General features: G+C 39.9%; 1 long non-coding RNA gene across 1 annotated transcript; it reads left to right on the top strand.

Annotated features, from left to right (window-relative positions):
- The first annotated feature begins 266 nt into the window (after positions 1-266).
- On the top strand, positions 267-10,936 carry LOC136363168 (uncharacterized). The gene is made up of 5 exons (XR_010743910.1): positions 267-467; positions 3,100-3,318; positions 5,304-5,480; positions 6,092-6,228; positions 10,224-10,936. It is a non-coding gene; the product is annotated as an uncharacterized lncRNA (long non-coding RNA).
- Positions 10,937-18,013: the final 7,077 nt, after the last annotated feature.

Raw genomic sequence — 18,013 nt, 5'->3', positions numbered from 1 at the left:
AGCAACAGCAGCACCGGCCCGACGCCTCCCCCCAACACCTCCATAGAGCGCCGACCGCCGCCGCCGCGTCTCGGGCGCTCCCCGGCAGCCCCACTAACTTTATCACCCTTCACGCAACCTACCCCACCTCCCGCTCGCACCCGCCAATCGCCGCCGACCGCTCCACCCGTCCTGCCAATCACAGTCGAGGAAGGGGGCGGTGCCAGGGCCAGGGTGGGCGGCGGAGGGAGGCAGTTTGGTTGCGCCGCGCCGCCGCCGCAGTGCAGCACCGGTATTCACGAACGCTGCTACGCCAAGAGCCGCCGCCGCCGCCGCGGAGGGCATCGGGGCCTGCGAAAGTAGCGTAGCTGCTCCATGGCGGCCGCTCGGCGGCCGGGTCCCCGCGCCGTTCGCTGCTGAGCTGCAGCCCTCACAGAGCTCCGGTGCCAGAGGCCTGCCATGCGAGCTGTAGACACGTTCACAGAAGGGTACTTTATATAGGCTAGTATATATGCTCGTAAGATTTTTGTTTGGGGCTTTTAAAATTTTATTTAATACATTTTTGAAAGCCCCCTCCGTCAGCCCACATTTCGTATTTGGCTGAGGTAAAAAAATACGAGCCGATAGCAGGCGGTAGCCCTGGGCTAGAAATCATACCCGGAGAAGGAGGTTTGCTATCTGAGCTCCAGGAGCTTGTCTGTATGGATCTAGTTTCAGGTTTGCTTTTGGGGTTTGGAAACTATTTCCCTGCATGTGCTTTTGGCCGTGAACCGGCCTGTCCCGGGCTGCAGGCGCCCCTCGGACAACCAGGGCTCAGGAGAGACGTTTGTGTTTGTCGCGGTAAGCACTCAGCTAGTGTGTTCTGCTCTTGCTCAGTTAAACAAAACAAAGATGGCCAGGCTTCCAGCTGTAGGTGGAAGTTTGAGTCATGGAGACTTCCAGAGACTCACCCGTGAGGGATTTTATCCTTTAACAGCCTGGCCTCCATCCCAGGTGGTGGCTAAAGTGACTGCCGCCCTGGCTTCCCGAAGGTCTAAATGCAGTTGCCTTGGATGGGGCAGGGCAGAAAACAAGGGCTCTGGAAAGGTGAGGAGAAGCCCCACAAACACCCACATCTGCTTTGTTCACACATCCGCCTTCCGCTTTTGGTTTGTGTGACTCACGGTTCAGATGACTGGGAGAAAGTGATCCATTAGTAACTCCTGAACTGTGCAGATGGCAAGTCCGAACACATGATACTGCAGAACTTCCAGTTTCTTTCCAAAGCCAACCTCATTCCTAATGCTTTCAACACAGCATGCCACCATGTCCCAAGGGTTATGTAAGGCCTAAAGGGGGCTGTCATGTGGCAGCTCTTATGTTGCATCTTGTCTGGGGTGAAGCTTCTTCAAGGTAAGAAGCTTCTTTCCCCATATCATACCTGTAAGCATTAAGCGTAATTTACTCACTGGATTGTGTTATGGAAAATCTCAAATTATCTGAAAGTAAGTTTTGAGCTCATACATGTTGAATAAAGGTGACACAACTGTGACAGGTATTTGTCATACCAGAACTTTTATGTAATGACAGTTTCCCACATGTAAGAATAACCACACTACTGCAGGAGCTTGGGCTTCAGGAGTGAATCTGCAAGTACAGAAATGTACATAATGTCATTGAAATCCATGGAATCCAGCTTGAAAGGAGGTGACAATGGGCACAGAAGAAACAGCAAAACCAACAACATTTAAATCAGTGTTAAAACTGATGAAGGTTATTAAACATTTTCAGAGTGAAAAGTAATAAAAAAAATTTGCAAATCTTAAAAACAGAAGTGAAAGCAGGGATTTTGTTTTGGATTGGATGGCAGAATATTCAGTGTTTCCAGCATAAGCATTCCAGTACTGTTAAACTGTAAATGAAAACCAAGAATTTATATATATTTGGGGTGAAAGGGCAGGAAGGGAAGAGGATGGATTGGGAAACCTGCAAAACATAGTAGGTACATAGTGACAAAGTGTCGCCTTTCATGTTTTGTTTTAAAACATACTATAAAATACTTATTACCATAACAACAGAAAATCCCCCAACATTTGGTCGGTAAGAGAATACCAATGTTTTCTAAAAGCTATGAGGTTTTTTTTAAGATTGAATGCAGAAAGATTCAGCAGGATATATGGCGTTCCATAGCTTACACTGAGTTTAGCAGGTGGGAACCAAAGAAGTTTCTGTGCGTGGCTGCTCATGGCATCCCTTCACATGTGCCACACCTTGTCAGCCTCAGAGACTTGCTGCACAAGTACAATTGATGAAGGCAGTGAACCGTAAGGCAGAGGACAAAAAAAAAATTATGAAATGCCTGCTATTTTATACATCTCACCTTCTCCTTAAATTCCTTCGTTTCTTGGCATGGGAAACACCATTATTCATGTCTGAGAATGTAGCAGCCCAATTGTTTGTTTGACTATTTGGCAAAAAAATTACCTAAAGGATGTTGTTTTCAGTCTGTCTCCCTTGACTCTACCAAGGAAAAAAAAACCCACAGTCTCCATCCCCGCAACAAACAAAAGCACCCAACCAAACAAACAAAACAACCAAAAAACAAAAACAAAAACAAAAAAATTTTTTTGGCTAGCAGTTGCAGTACCACCTTGCATCCATCAGTCCCCTTTGTGTTTTGTCCAAATTCTATCTCCCCTTTTTATTTTCTGCTTTTCTCTCCTCCACTTGCACTGGACACCAGTGATGCTTTAATTCAAATCAGGTGGTTTCCAGTTGGCATAGTGGTAGTTCTGGATTTATTCCTGCAAGTCTGAACTTGCAGAATCGATGCATAATTCCACCCTGAGTGCACTGCCACTGGTTATTTTGAGAAGGGATGTCTACCAAGTGTCCTGAGGAACCCTCTGTGTTGCAGGCTGTGTGGCACAGGAGCAGGAATTGCTGCACAGATGCAGCATCTGGCTGAGAGGAAGAGAGATGCCCCTTGCAGCACATAAGGGAGAGCTCAGAACTCGGACAGGCTCCGATGAAAACCGCCCAGGAAATGTGGGAAAGGAGCTTTCAGGTCTGGGAGCTTTCCCTTACTGCCGCCGAGCCGGAATCACCGCAGCTTACCCAGTGTAATTGGTTGCCTTGCAGTGATCCCAAGGCTGAGCCGTGCTGGGTGGGGATTGCAGACGGTGCTGCTGACAGGGTGGCTGGGGCGGTGTGGCACTGCAGCACCCCAGTGCATCCTGCATCTCATCCCGCGCTGGCCGTGGGGCTGCCTCGGCTGCCTTTATTCAGAGCGGCCCATTAATGCAGCGGGGACACGCAGATGATGTGAGCCAAAGCACCCGTGTAGAGAATTACTGCAGAGTAAGTAAAGCACTGGCAATTCACGCCCTAGTTTATTCCGTGTTAATTTCTCCGACGTAATCACCTCCTGCACCTTCTAATTTTCCCAACAGTTTTTCAGTCTGTGCTTTTTCAGGAGAGCCTTATTTTTCTCCAAAGCCATCGTGACCCACCCAATGAATGAAGTAGCTGGCACACACATTTAACCAAATGTGAAATGTACTAATTTAGTTTTTCCTGTGATAGAAGCCTGTCTCAAGGAGAGCTGTACTGTAGAAAAAGAAAGGCCTGGGGAAAGAACAACAAAAAAGCAAAACCCAAACCCAAACTGAAAAATACACCTATATTTTTCATTTAAACTTTTTTTTTTGGCACTTCTACTGAAGCAGAATGCTCTTAACAGCAAACCCATTCATAGTGTGCAGATTCATTTTTATAGGAATTGTTTGCATTGTCTCTTGGAGAAATGCACTAATAATAAATTGGGTATGTGCCTAAAGTGTACAATATATCATGGATGGTGTCAAAGCATTGCAGAAGGCTTTGTGGTTGTTCTCTACAGTATTTTAATTTGCAGAGTATTGGTATTAAAGTTCTGTATATGTGTAGAGGTGACTTTGAGTGACACTGATTTAACAATACTCACTGAGGGAAGAACATTCCAACCCTTCTAGACAGTGGTGCACTTTAAAGCTCCTGGGAGGTCTCTTCTCTTTTCCGTTCCTTTGGAAAATCCTTTGCAGTAGATCTCACTGAGTCTCCCATCTAGTAAATTATTTTGCTTTAGTTCAGTCGTCTTCTGAAATGCTCCTTTCGATACCTTAACTCACCAGCTGGATTCCTGCTGCTCAGAACAGACATGCTAAACAATATATTAAAAAATCCACCTCCTGATTCCCAGTTTAAGACTCAGAAGACTTGCTGGATTTCTCAAATGTAAGGATACGTCTGGCAGTTACAATTGCACAGGACTTTTACGGTGGTTCTCCGTCTAAAATCTGGAGAAATACTTGGGGTGTGACTCAAGAGATAGCCAGTGAAAACTGCCTGGAATAGTCAAGTGTCAGAGATAGTGGGATTTCACCAGGGAATGTTTGTACAGGCCATGAGGGAAGCGAGGCAGTGCCCATAGCAGCACAGCTTGCTTTGCTTTCACAGGCCTATTTAGAACAGGGAATATTTTTAGCCGATGTAATTGTAATTGTAATGCATAATCATCATAACTTGCAAAGAGGAAGATTGCATATGTATTCCCAGAGTGGTTTAGGACAACAAACCAACCAAAAAATAAACCCAGCAGTGTCTGTCTTCTCATCAGGTCCCATTCAGTGAAATATATAAGCTGCAAAATTTTCACATTCTCTAGTCTTCTAAAATGGCAGATTTGTTCATGGTCCTTAGCTTAGCAGAGTGAGTGTGCCATGCTGCAATGTTCTGTTTCTGGCATTGGTTAGCACCAGCTTTACAATAAAGTAGTAAAGATTTCAAATTTATAATTTTCATTATTTGCCAGAAGAAGAGCTTTTCTTTCTCCTAACCACTGCCAGCTCATGTTTGAGTTACCTTAAAGCATGTCCATATTATGTAATTTTTACAGTTATTAGATTTTCTATTTTCTATGTTAATGTCTCATTTTGGCAGCTTTTAGGCCCTCCAGTATCACATTTTAGTGAGTTCTGTGGCTTAATTGTCCAGTGTTTAAGAAGTAATAATCCTTGTATCAGTTTTAGGATGTATTGGCTTAATTCCATTCTAATCTGCCTGCTTAAGTGGTTTTGTGGCAATCATCTTCTATATGAAGTATTTATATTCAGAAACACCTACTGCAGCTGAGCACGAAGAGCAGTTGGTTGAGTTGGAAGAGCATCCGAATGTCCTATAGCTGCATTGCATTACTCCTTAAAAAATATGTATTATTGATGAACTCTCAGGCATGGAAGGGAAATTACTATTACTGAAATGCTGCACATGGTCTTACCAAACTAATTTTGTGTTCTCTTTTTCAGTGCAGAAGATGCTGTGTCATGGTCTGTGTGTGAAGAAACAGTAGGAATACCCCACAGAGCATTTATATACTTGTATCTGCTTGTAGCTAAGGGCTTTTGTTGGATGTAAAGAGCTACTCCTTGCTGTTTGCCTTACTTTTACAAGGGCAGAAACAGATTGGCTTCTTACAATTTAAGGTAATATTCAAGCATAATAGTTATCAGTGGTTGCCATTAATATGATTTCTATTGATGAAAAAAGCATTAGTTCTCTGTTAGATTTCTGTGAGGACCACATTTTCTGCTCTTTAGGGATTAAAGATCCACTTGAGCTAGAAAAAGGATGAGGAAAAGCTACTTTACCTTTTCAGTCCTTAGGAGGAAGCAAAAACACAGGGAAATGAGGCAAATAGTTATAAATCCAGGTTAACCTTTGGAAGGCAGTGAAGTCCTTTTTTTTTCCCTTGTTACCCACTTGAAAAGTTCAAACCCTTTTTTTAATTAAAAAAAGATTATTATTTTTATGTATGAGCATGTTATTACAAACCTGTATTTTTAAATACGTTCAAGAAGGTTGAACCATTAGATTACGATAAACAGCATTTCCATTGTTTGATCTATGGTTCCCTTTATTAAATCCAGTCTGCTTTGAGTATGTTAAAATTGTTTTGCATTTCTGTAGATTAATTTTATATTGTCATTCTTTAGTCCCTAATCCATTTAAAGCAAGTGCAGCTGCTCGAGTGCAGCTGTAATTTTCTTCCTATTTTGGTGAAATCTCTTGTTTTTAAAGAAATTGCATAACGGAGACGTTTTGGGAAGAGAGATGGGAGAAGAGAACCAAAGCCACTACCGGAACATTATCTAAATCATTACAAACATTGGAAGACTGTCAGATGTTAAAAAGAAGGCTGGATCTGACTCTGAAAGTAGCTTCTATTAACCAGTAGGTATTTCTGGCTTCATGTGACATGATTTTATGTCATACAGAAAAGCTGGTCCAGAGGAAGGCCACAAAAGCAATCAGAGGGCTGGAGCACCTCTCCTGTGAGAAAAGGCTGAGAGAGTTGAGGTTGTTCATCCTGGAGAAGAGAAGACTTTGGGAAGGGCTTGATGTGGCTTTTCAGTGCTTGAAAGGCCCTTGTAAGAAAGACGGGGACAGACTTTTTAATAGGGCCCGTAGCAATAGGATAAGGGACAATAGTTTTAAATTAAAAGAGGGTAGATTCAGGCTAGGTATAAGGAGAAATTTCTTTACGATGTGGTGTGGAAAAGTTGGGCACAGGTTGCCCAGAGAGGTGGTGGATGCCCCATCCCTGGAAACACTCATGGTCAGATTGGACAAGGCCCTGAGCAAGCTGATTTAGTTGAAGATAGCCCTGCTCATTGCAGGGAAATAGGACTAGATGAGCTTTAAAGGTCCCTTCCAACCCAAAGTATTCTATGATTCTATGAAAATGTTAAATGTGTCCTGTGGGTTAAAAATAATTAATTCTCTGAGGCAATACAAGCCATTTCAGCACCATAGAATTATTTCCTGTTAGCCAGCTTCACAAGTTTAATGAACAGGAAATTGATAATCATTAACAAAAGGTAAAAAATGCTTCTGAGATGTACTTGAATAGCATGGTCTAATTCTCTGGATTCTCTCTTGTGAACTTTTGAGCAAAAATGGAAGGTCTGAAAAGAAAAGATTCTAGTTCTCTTGCAAGTTTCTGAGCTTGTTTAGCTTTGCAGCCTCACATGGAGCTGTGGGAATCACTGTAGTCTGATTGGAGAGCAGCCTCAAGAAGGATTGCGTGGGGAATATGGGAGTATGAGAGAGTTCGGTTGTATGTGTGCTTGTTGAAAAATACCTGTGAGCAGAAGAATCTCCAACTGGAGCAATTTTTTTCTTGGTAAAACAGAAGTGGGTTTGTCTCTGGTTTTTTTTCTGGTCATTTGTTTAAGTTTAGGGTGTTTGTTTGCTTTGGGTTTTGCTGGGTTTTGTTTGTTGGTGGTGGTTTATTTTTTTAAGTGGAAACAGTATAAATAAGCATAATTTCATCCTAGGTAGTTATTCTGGTTAACATAACTGATTTTCTGAAATTATACTAATTTTGCAAGTCTTTCAGGCTTAGCATTTGCATGCTGTGTGTCTGAAGCAGAAGTCCCACATGCAGAGAATCTGAGTTAACTCCTGCCCACAGACACTTTTTTTTTTTTCGCATGTGAATAGCTGGATCCCTAGACTGAGATTATATTGGCTTGAATTTACAAAAGTTTATACAGGGTAAGTTCTATAGGTAATTTCCGGGTTAAGTGGTGTTCAGATACTGCAAGACCTGAGCCTCCTTGGATTGAAGTATTGGAGAGACATAAACCCCACTCTTGAGCTAACCAAAAGCTTTAATTCCTTCTACAAATACTACTCCTAGTATTGTGTTTTTAGCAGTGGAATTCTGTTTAGGCACTAAACAGACACTAAAGGACATAACCACTGACTTAAGGTCAGTTTTATCAGGGATGAATTTCACTCAGTATTTTATCCATATTGTATACTTTATTGACTCATTTATTGAATGCAGCAGCTCTCACAGTTAGCTGAGAGCACAGCTATAGGATCCTGGCTTCATCTGGTTCCATTAGTAAAGAACAGGTTTGTCATGGTTGATTCCTAAATAACTGGTAGAAAAGCTTACAAAAAAGAGGACTCAGTGATTTCAATTTAAAGCTCGCTCTGATTAAAGGAGACAGTTAGTTTGTCCACCTTTGCAGGTCAGAAGCTGCACTAGAAAACCTCAGCGCAAGCTCAGATTCTTACTCCTGCAAGGGGTTAAAGTATCTAGAGGAGCCAAAACATATACAAATAATGTTTTAGAACTATTCCTGCCAATGGGTATTTCCATCCTCAGTTAGCTTGGTGAAAGTTTTCTGGAGTTCTCTACACTTGTCCTTCTCTTCCTTGGCTCTGATTTTCTTAAGTAATAAATACGTTCTTAGTCAGCTCCCCATTCATCTTGCTCCCAGCAACCATATGGTAAATATATTCACATTATGTCCTTCACTAAACAGATGTAGAACCATGATAGCAGTGTAACAAACAGAAGTATAAGGATGAGAATGTGTCAGCAGGAGAACACTCTGGAAGATGAGTTCAAACACACACAGTTTATGGATTAATTGAAATTAGAACTTTCAGCCAGGAGTCTTAAATTAAATTATTAAAGAACTTTCTAAGTGAATTACAAAGACAGTTAAACCAAATTAATTTTGAGCAGTAAGAATGTCTGATTAGAAATATAGCACAGTTTAAGTGGTCATTTAAAAAGACAATTAAGATAACTTTTCCTGTGTATACCCACATAGAAACAACAGAGGACTTAAGCAGAGCAGTTTATCTCATACAGATAAATAAAGACTAAAGCTGTCTGCCTTTAAAGTGGAGTAAAACAATAACTATATTCAGTGAATCTTCATAAAACTCTCATCCTTTTTAGTACTCTGGCTGTGTTTCTCAGTTTCACTTTTCATGACAGTTGTAGTCACCCCAGCTGACAGGCTGAGGAAGAACTTGTACAAAACTAGATTGTATGATGGAAGGAAATTATCCATCCTCCTACCTGGGACCCACCAACATTACACTTGCTCTGTTTAACACACAACTGCATCTCCAGATGATGCATTGCCAAGAGGCAATGTCACTCACAGAAAAGGTACTTTCTTTAAGAAAAGTACACGTGAAACGGTCCGACAATTGCTTTGTCCTGGGAACTGTGAGCAGCAGCACAGTGGGAACAGGCAGGGCAAGGAAAGGTGCCAAGAACAGTTATGCTCCAAGTTCATTGACTGGAGTGATCTCTGGGTGCAGAGTGCTCCCTTCTAACAGTTTTTTTCTGCACTGTGTTTGTTAAAGTTGCAAAGCCATACAAGCTAAGTTAGGGAAGACAGATTTTATCTGTAACAAGCTTCATCCTGCCCAAGTTGTATCATAAACTGCTACAGAGACATCAGATAGAATACAGGCAAAACCCCCAATGCACCTGGGCAGGTATTTTAATTTCTAGCAGCTATATTTTGGATACTTCAGAGCTCCTTTCTCTTTTCTTATCCTAGACTCTCTAAACCTTTGAGTGTAATCTTGTCTAGTTGAGTGCCAGTGGAACAGGAAATTTATAATTGCTGGAGATAGTAGTCACTTCTTAATGGAAGTAAGAACAAAATATCTTTTAAAAGAAATTGTAATCAATATTCACATCAGTGACTGCCCAGATCTGCAGAAATTCTGGGTAAGACACAGCATTTGGAGAGCTGATATTTGTGTGGCTAATATATTAAACTCCTTAGGGACTTCCACTCTGATAGTGGTCTCTTTCCACAAACCTTTGAAGGACAGGAGGGTTTCACAAGTTGCAAGCATCTATCAAGACCAAGAATATTTCGACAGAAAATAATCCTAGTTGGTATGTAAAAATTTGATCAGTCAACTATTGCTCCTTTATTCCAATTGCTATTTCAGTGATTCACATGGTTAAGGCAGAAAGAATCTGAAAGAAGTCTCTGAAAGAAGTCTTTAAAAGCAGTCTTCAGGCTTCGTTGAGAAAATGCAGAACATCACCATGGTATTTATGTTTACAGATCTCTGTAAATATTATTGAGAAACATTAATTGTTTTTCTGGGGTTTAGCCAACTAACAAGGAAAAAAAAAGAAAAAAAAATCCAACAAAACACTTCAGCATTTATAGTCTAGGCCAGCAAGGCCTCAGAGTCAGTGAACTTCAGGATTGAAAAGAGGGAATCGCAGCTCCGGTTTGTTTATTGGAAAGTAAACAAACAAAACCGATGTCAGAAGTTTCACTTCTCAGGCTTGTTAGAGCTGATCTTAAAAGGGCTGGCACTGATGTTTTAAACCATTTGATCTTTGACAAGCTGCAAAATTGTCACTTCTGTTGCCCCTCTAGGACCTGCTGCCACTGAACTTTTGATAGGAAATCACTGCTAATGCAGCTGGTGCTGCCTGGAGAAAAGGAACTGAAAACACTTGGACCCTTTTGATGCCAGTCAGTGGTCTGGCCTCACATGTTGCCAGCTCCTCTGTCTGGTGTTACAACCTGTTACAGGTAACAGCTTGAATTATCTGTAATCTAAAAAATTAAGGTCGGACTACACAATGATTCTTGCTTTTAGGATGGGTTTTCTAAGAGGGAGAATTCAGAGGACAACACCTTGCCTCACAGGACAACAAACACAGAGAGTGGGATGGATATTTCCTGCTTACAGTGAGGGAGTAAAACATATGCTTTACCTCAATTTTAAGTATGGTTACTTAGAAAAGGAGTAGACAAACTTATAGATAAAACTATACAAATACTCTTGCACCAAAATGTGGTGTTGTTGGTTTTTTGGGTTTTTTTCACTGAGTTGCAGGATTTATGGAGGCCTTATTGTTAGTAATTTTTGAAAGGAACTTTAGAAATAGTCAGTGAAAGCCAGGTTTGTAGTTTGGGTGGTAAAAAAGGAAGAGGATAAGACTACCTAAAACAGTACACACTAAACTGATGCCTAATTGAACGAGTGGCATTACTGCCATGCTTGCACTACTTTGAGAATTTATGGTACATTTTGTGTGATAATCTGTGGTACTAGGCCAGAATAAAACCTGTTTTGTGCTACATATATACATCATCTATGTTTTATTATCAAAGTTACTTGATAAGACAGTTTCTTTGCTATTTGCTGGTTATAATTTAGATAAAAAGATAGAAAAGAGTAGTCACACTCTATACAGAGTATATAAATACTTACCAGAGCATCTCCTTTTCTCATTCTTCTCACTGGACTATTCAGGATTGCTGAATCTTTGTTTAGAACATGAAGTATTTTGGTTCATACGTTCATAAATACCAGTTCCTTTCAATTCATCCTACAAATTAGATATGGTCTTTGCTATGTAGTTGACAACAGATCTTTGAATATTATTTAAGACATGGAAATACAAAGAGGGGTGGATAGTGTGCTATTTTCACAATGAATTAAGAGTTCAGACTTAGTATTTTACTTCCTTTGTTACTTGTCAAAAGAGATCAAAATTAAAAAATGGAGGGAAGAGCAGAGTTCAAATTACAGTGCATAAAATTGAAATTAATAGCTCAAACTATTATTTCTTGTGACATAGGGAAAAAAAGTAAAAGTTGAATTCTGTACTTGGGATCTCAGAATAGACGCAAAGATGACCACACAACCCCAAATGAGAAAATAAATTACTTCCATCTCTGAGGTTTCTGTCCAATTTACTCCCTTTCAGGAACTCTCTGAAATCAGTCTTTACAGCACAGAATTTGTACAAAACCTGTAAGAATCAACAAGAAATCAGAGACAACTCTGTGTCCCTTCTCCATCTCCAGTTTTTCCCCATGAAATTATGATTTTTTTCTGTTGACCACATAGACTTACTGTAGTGCCAGATTATCCTGGGATATATATTCATGTAGGAAAGTTTAGGAGCAAGGCTTTTCATCTCAGATCATCTATTTTTTATTGACAGATCTTTGTAAACAGCAAGTGCCTTCTAAGGAATGTCTACAAATAAATACTATTGTTTCTTAGCTTTTTAAACATGTATGTGGTGGTCACATAGGTCATTGCATTATAAGGAGTCTGACAATTATTATTATTATACAGAGAATATCATAATGAAACTGCCAATTTGCATCTCAGTAAATTAGCCCTGGTTGAATAACTTATCATGATTCACACATCAAAATCTTCACTTGTGTGTCCTTCATTTTTGTCTGCTTTTAATTTTCTAGATATTTGTGTAGTTTCTACTATTATAGTAGAAAGAAAAATTAATGTAAATTCCTGTCTTAATACAACCTTTCATGGAGCAAATATAATTTATGTTCCATTTAGGGATGTTTCACAGTGCTGTAACAAGGACAAAGGAGACACAGTTCAAGACCAAATTAAGATGTAGTTAATTAGTCTGTGTAATAGTCTTTGCAACTGGGAAAGGAAGATTAAGAAATAAAGTCACTGTCTTCATGGAAAAATGAGTACTTTTTAAGTACTGAGTAATGGACCATTCTGTAAAATTGTGTGTTATAGACAGTGAAAGAGTATTTTCATGCCAAAATGCAAAGCTGTGCCAAATATGTAAAAGTACCTCTAAATTGAATTAGGGAAAGTTTGAGAATTAGGATATTTATGACTAGATAGAAGACATGCTGCTTCTGATCCTGAAACTTTATTTTTGTAAAGCACTTCATTATGTAATGTGATTATACTTTTGGATTTTACTAGGATTCTCTTTGTTCAAAATAGTTTAACCCATATTCAGAGTGGGAAAAGCTGCTTTTCTTTTCTGTCTTGTAAGAATGTTTCCACCAGGAGTGAGCCAGGGTTGATACTTGGCTCAGATTGAGGCGAGTTTTCCTTTCTGTTTACTTCCTTGTGTAGGCAAACCCCGAGTGAGTGCGTCACACAGGAAGTCTGGGGAGTTACTCCAGATTTATGCTGATGTAACAGGACGTGAGAGAAAATTTATGACTTTCTGTTCCAAGCAGATGGAATACTATTAAGTGACAGCTCCAGCAGGAACAGATTTGGGAAGTACTGTTTTAAAGGATTGTTAAAGGAGAATGTTTTAAAGAAAGCTTGGAAATAGCAGAAAGAGGAATCATTATTTTTTTTCAGGTTTAAATAGTGCTTGAGTAGTGCATTACAAGACTATACTGCTTATAATGCTGGAATACTATCCAGTGGCCTCTGTTTCCCCAGCTTTATTGTCAACTGATCTATTTCAATTTCGACTATAAGGGGGAAAGACCAATGCTAGTACTGATCCAAGATGTGGGTACTCCTGGTCTGTGCTGGTGTTGTGGTAGGCTGCCTATCCTTGGCCTGTGATCTTCCTGTTCTACCGCTGAAGTATCAAAAGAAGAACATTTGTAATACTGAAAGATCTGAGAGAGACCTTATAAATGTGCTAAAAGGCATCAGGGCAATTTTAAAGCTCTTTGTAAAAAGTAAAAACACAAATGTGGACTTTCACCTCTCCACCAGTGTTGTAAATGTCACCAAACTTTCCATTAGTACCATGCTGTGTTTTCCAAGAAGAGAAATGCCATCATGTTCATCCTATTCAATTTTTAAAAATATCTCTCTTCTCTCTCTCCTGCTTCAAAACACAGTTGAGGAGACTGGACAAAGTTAAACACAGCAATTCAAAAGTCAGATCCATTAGCCAAGATGGAATTGGACTTTCTGCTAAAAGAAGAATGATGAAAAATACTGACAGAGTGAACAGACTGAGGATTTCTTTAATTTAGATATTGCAGTTTCTTAGTATCACATATTTCCTGGATAAATTTCACTGAATACAATTTTTTTTCTGGCCTAATATTTTCCTTTCTTCAATAGCATTATATTCCTTTTTATATGATGCATGTGACATATTAAATAATTCTATTCTGTTTTCTCATCAGTATTTGTTAGGTTCCAGGAGTCGGATCTTATTGCTAGGCAACTAAATGAGAAATCTCCATGTCTGTATGAATCAGTTTGCTGTATCCATGCTGACCCTGTGCTTATCCATACATCCATCTCTAAAATTACCTAAGTGCAGCTGTAAACGTCAAATGTAAACATGCTGCATATCTTACACATATGGAATTTATCTTGGAACTGAGTTGTTAATAGCCAAAAAAGCTTGGAAAAAGGCACAGATTTTCCCCTCCCCCTTTTTAGACATGTTTCCTTCACATATTCCTATCTTTAAGGGCTGCCTTTTCCTAGAAAGAAAATTACTTCTTTCTTTTGGACTAAAAGAAATAGGAATTTATTTATTAATCACTGCATTTTTTTACATCTGGATACTTCCTTAATTTAATTAATGCTTTTGTGAGATTTTGATTACTGTGATTGTCTGTTTGCAAGTTTTCCAAAGGGATTATGGGATAGAGGACTTAGTGTGAAAACCAACAGCAGGGCTTTAGCAGACTGTAGTGACAGCAGTTTTTCTGCAGTTTTTACAAAGCTAATACATTTAATCATTTATTGAGCTCTTATTTGCCATCTTGGTGCTTGATTGCATTTCCAGTGTCATCCAGTGTATTTTGGTGATCTTCTAATAATACATTCTCTGTAACGTCATTGTCTTATTACTAATGATTTGTTCTTATTTTCTTCAGTGTTATTTTTGTTGCTAGAGTATCGCTGTTCTGCCGTGGAGAGAAAGGCTTCTGCTGTCACACATTGGAATGACTTTTTTTTAATTTATAAACTATTTTAGATTGTTTTTTTAACCAGTCATGATGTGCTTTTAACATATGTGTGGTGCGGGAGTCTCAGGAGTGTGGAATTAAGGTCAAAAGGGGCGTGTGGAGGTCACCTAGTTCACAGTCCTGCTCCAAGCATGGTTAATCTCCAAGGTTCAGGGCCTTGTTGTGTTCTTTTTCTCTCCTGTGCTGAGTGCCAAGACTGGACACAGAATTCCAGTCAAGGGTGTTTTGGCTGTGGTCTGACAGGTGCTGAGTGAAGAGCGACCAAGAGGTGACTCTTAGAGGCATTGCTTAGACATGCCGCTGTCACCACCCCTGAGATGGTGGCTTGGCTGGATGAATTACAGCTTCCCAAGTAAAAGCCTTGGAGTGAGACAGGCCCCTTCCAATACCCAATTCTGTATTTTAAATTTCTCTTTAGACCAGATTCTGATCCTTCACTAAGGCTCTGCAAAAGGAGTTTATGTATGTATTCTCATATAGGTACACCTAAAGTTGGTTAGTATAAATAAAAGAGCTGAACTGATCCATTTTTCTGTTCTAATTTTGGTTCAGCTGTGATTAAGGATGTTCCTCTGTCCTTCCTGTTCAGATCAGAAATAGATTGGTAACTGACTCATGTTAGAAAATACTGCGCTTAAAAATAGAAATGATCGCATGCTGTGGGTGATCCCATGGAGTGGGGCTTCAGGTGAAGGGAGGGTTTAAACTCCCTTTTCTGCTTTGCTGTCATAGCACTGCTATTATTTATGGTTCCCACGTGGCACCACTGCTTTTCTCACCTCCTCAGCCTCACTTACTGTATTTAGGGACTGAGGCAATCTGGCAAGTACAGTTGAGGGAATGGAGGAAAGCTGTAGCTCTGCCCCATACTTTGTGTTTCAGCAGCGCCAAGGATGTGGAAGCTGGGAAGGCAGATGCTGAAGCCCTGCTGAGGTATGGATGGTGTTTGTGCTGTGAGAGACTTGGTTCCTGCTCCTGAGAGAAGCAGCGCGTCTGGGGCCCAGAGGCACTGGGGGTACTGGTGGCACTGGTCATGTGGCAGCCTGTGCTCAGCTTACATCAGGTGCACAAAAAAGCAGACTGTGCAGCAGAGGACACAGAACATGTGGAAATAGAATAAGTTCCTCCCTTCCTTTCTGCTAGTTTAAAGTGAAGAGAGCACTTCTAAAGAGGAAATGGTATCTCACTCTTAGGTTCAGCAATCAGCCTCTCTTTTAGCTGCAAAAGTAGGTGACAGGCAGTGCTGGTTGCAGTGATGTACATCTCTGATGCAAACCAACCAAACTTCACAGGAAGATTCCCTGTAAGCCACCAAACAGCTTTCAGGTTAAAGAGAAGCTTGCACATCCTCCCATCAGGAATCCACTAAGCTGTCCAACATCCACAAAATGAAGTTATTATATTTGGTATTCTTTGCTCAGTTATAACTTTTAGTTTAAGTCCCAAGTTAGAGACACTTTATGATTGGAAAAGACCATAAGATCCAAAAGATCCCCAAGTCCCAGCACCACCACAATGCTGACTACTAAATTACTAAACCATGTCTTTAATGTTATGTCTGACCAAGCTGTATCTACTATAAATATTATTCCTAATATAATATTGTCTTATACACTACTTATTTTCTTTTACAGATGCTATACAGTCTTTCTGTTTTCTCACAAGATTTTTGTTGCAAAGTATCTTAATTCTTTCAGATGTTACAGATGGAAGCATGAAAATGGTAAGTTATTAAGTAATTAGAAATAGTACCTTCAGTGTTAATATTTTTTATTTGTTATGCCTTTAAAGAATCCTACATTTCTGTGAAGTTAGCTTGTTTTCCCTAAAAAATGCTGTAGGTGTTGATTTCTCACAGGACGATTTTCTTAACATACATCACTAAATCTCTTAATTATATAAACGGATATTGTGTGGTCTGGCAGTTGGAATAGATGATCATTGTAGGTCCCTTCCAAGTGAACTATTCTGTTTTATTCAGTACATTTATTTTTCATTTTTTGGACAGAAAAATCAGGGTTGTTTTCAAACAACAGTTCAGTCTTTGAACAGTTGGTTCATCCACCCTCTTCAGCCTTTCTACAGTAGTGCTTCAAAACCAACAAAACCAAAACCTATCTCAGTTGTGAGTTCATATCCAGACAAGTAAATGCATTTTATTAATGTAATATATTCTTAGTTCTCTCATCCTAATTTAGCTGTGATTTTTTTTAAGGTGCTTTAGTGGGGAGATGAAGTTGCTTGCCACAAAACAGGCTGAAATAAATACACAGGCTTTCAGCCTTCAGGAGAGGTGTGTTGGATTCACAGGATAAACGTGATAGCAGACTCTAGACATGATAAAAGGAACTACATAGCCCACACATTCAGTACATTCGTCTTTGCGCACGCAGATAACGTGCTGTAGTTGCTACAACCTTGATTTTCCATCCTGAACTTCCTGACATAGGTGAATCTAGCTTGCTCCATTCCTCCCAGGGAAACAAAATGATCTATTTTTAAAACGACTTAATCAAAGGAAGTTTTATTAAGAGGAAAGCTGAGATGCAAAAAGGAAATACATCCTGCCGTGCAAAATTTGGCTCCAGCCTGCCCACCACCTTGAGCTAATATTGTCCATGTCTACATTTGCAAGTGGTGCTGTGCAGTTAGAGCCAGTTTGCCTTTGGTGCCAAGAACCTGATGTCCACACTGCATGTGAGTGGGTGGAAAGGAGGGAATGTGCTTTGAACTAGCTCCAGTTTGCTCCTGTGAGCTGAAAGTTCGGTAGTAGTTGGGGCACAGGAGATGCTCTGCAGAGTCTGTAGAGTGCATCTTTCAGCTTTGTGTCTTTTGGCTGTACTCTCTGATCTGGGCTGGATGAACAAAGTAAAGTGAGAGGGAAATGAACAAGAGATTCTCTTCAAAAGCATATTCCTGGTGTGAACTTACAAACTCATAAAGATGCCTACATTGATTGGATGGTTTGAAAAGTAAATGTATTCTGCCAGACTGCAGAGAATTAGTACCTTCTGCCCTTTGAAAATAAATTCTCTCTATATTCACTGATGCTTAAAAAAATATTCCAGTATGTATTCTCTGTGCTAGGGTGGGAGAGGGAAACAGAGCAGAATATAAAGATGTTCACAAGGAATGCTACTTGTCTGGTTGATAACAAAGGATTCACCTGGTAAGTGAAGGCATTCTGTTTCATAACTAACATAGAGGGTACATGGACAGAAAGGTCTTCCATATATGTGATTTTACTATTTCAAAGCCTTCACTATTTACCATTTTCTAAAGCTGCAGCTAAGAGAGCTTTCCCTGATTTCAAATATTTTTGTTCTTCATAAAATGAAAACTGATAAATTGAAGGTCTTGCATGAAATCCAGTACACCACTTGATTCCATAGCATTAGTTGCAGACAATACTGTTGCTGCCTTTATTCTTCTGAGCCAGTACTGTAAAATAATGCAGCAGTGAATAC

Source organism: Sylvia atricapilla, chromosome 6 (genome assembly GCF_009819655.1).
Source record: "Sylvia atricapilla isolate bSylAtr1 chromosome 6, bSylAtr1.pri, whole genome shotgun sequence".
NCBI classification, from domain to species: Eukaryota; Metazoa; Chordata; class Aves; order Passeriformes; family Sylviidae; genus Sylvia; species Sylvia atricapilla.
The sequence above is the reverse complement of the archived record's forward strand: the minus strand, read 5'-3'. Positions and strand labels throughout refer to the sequence as shown.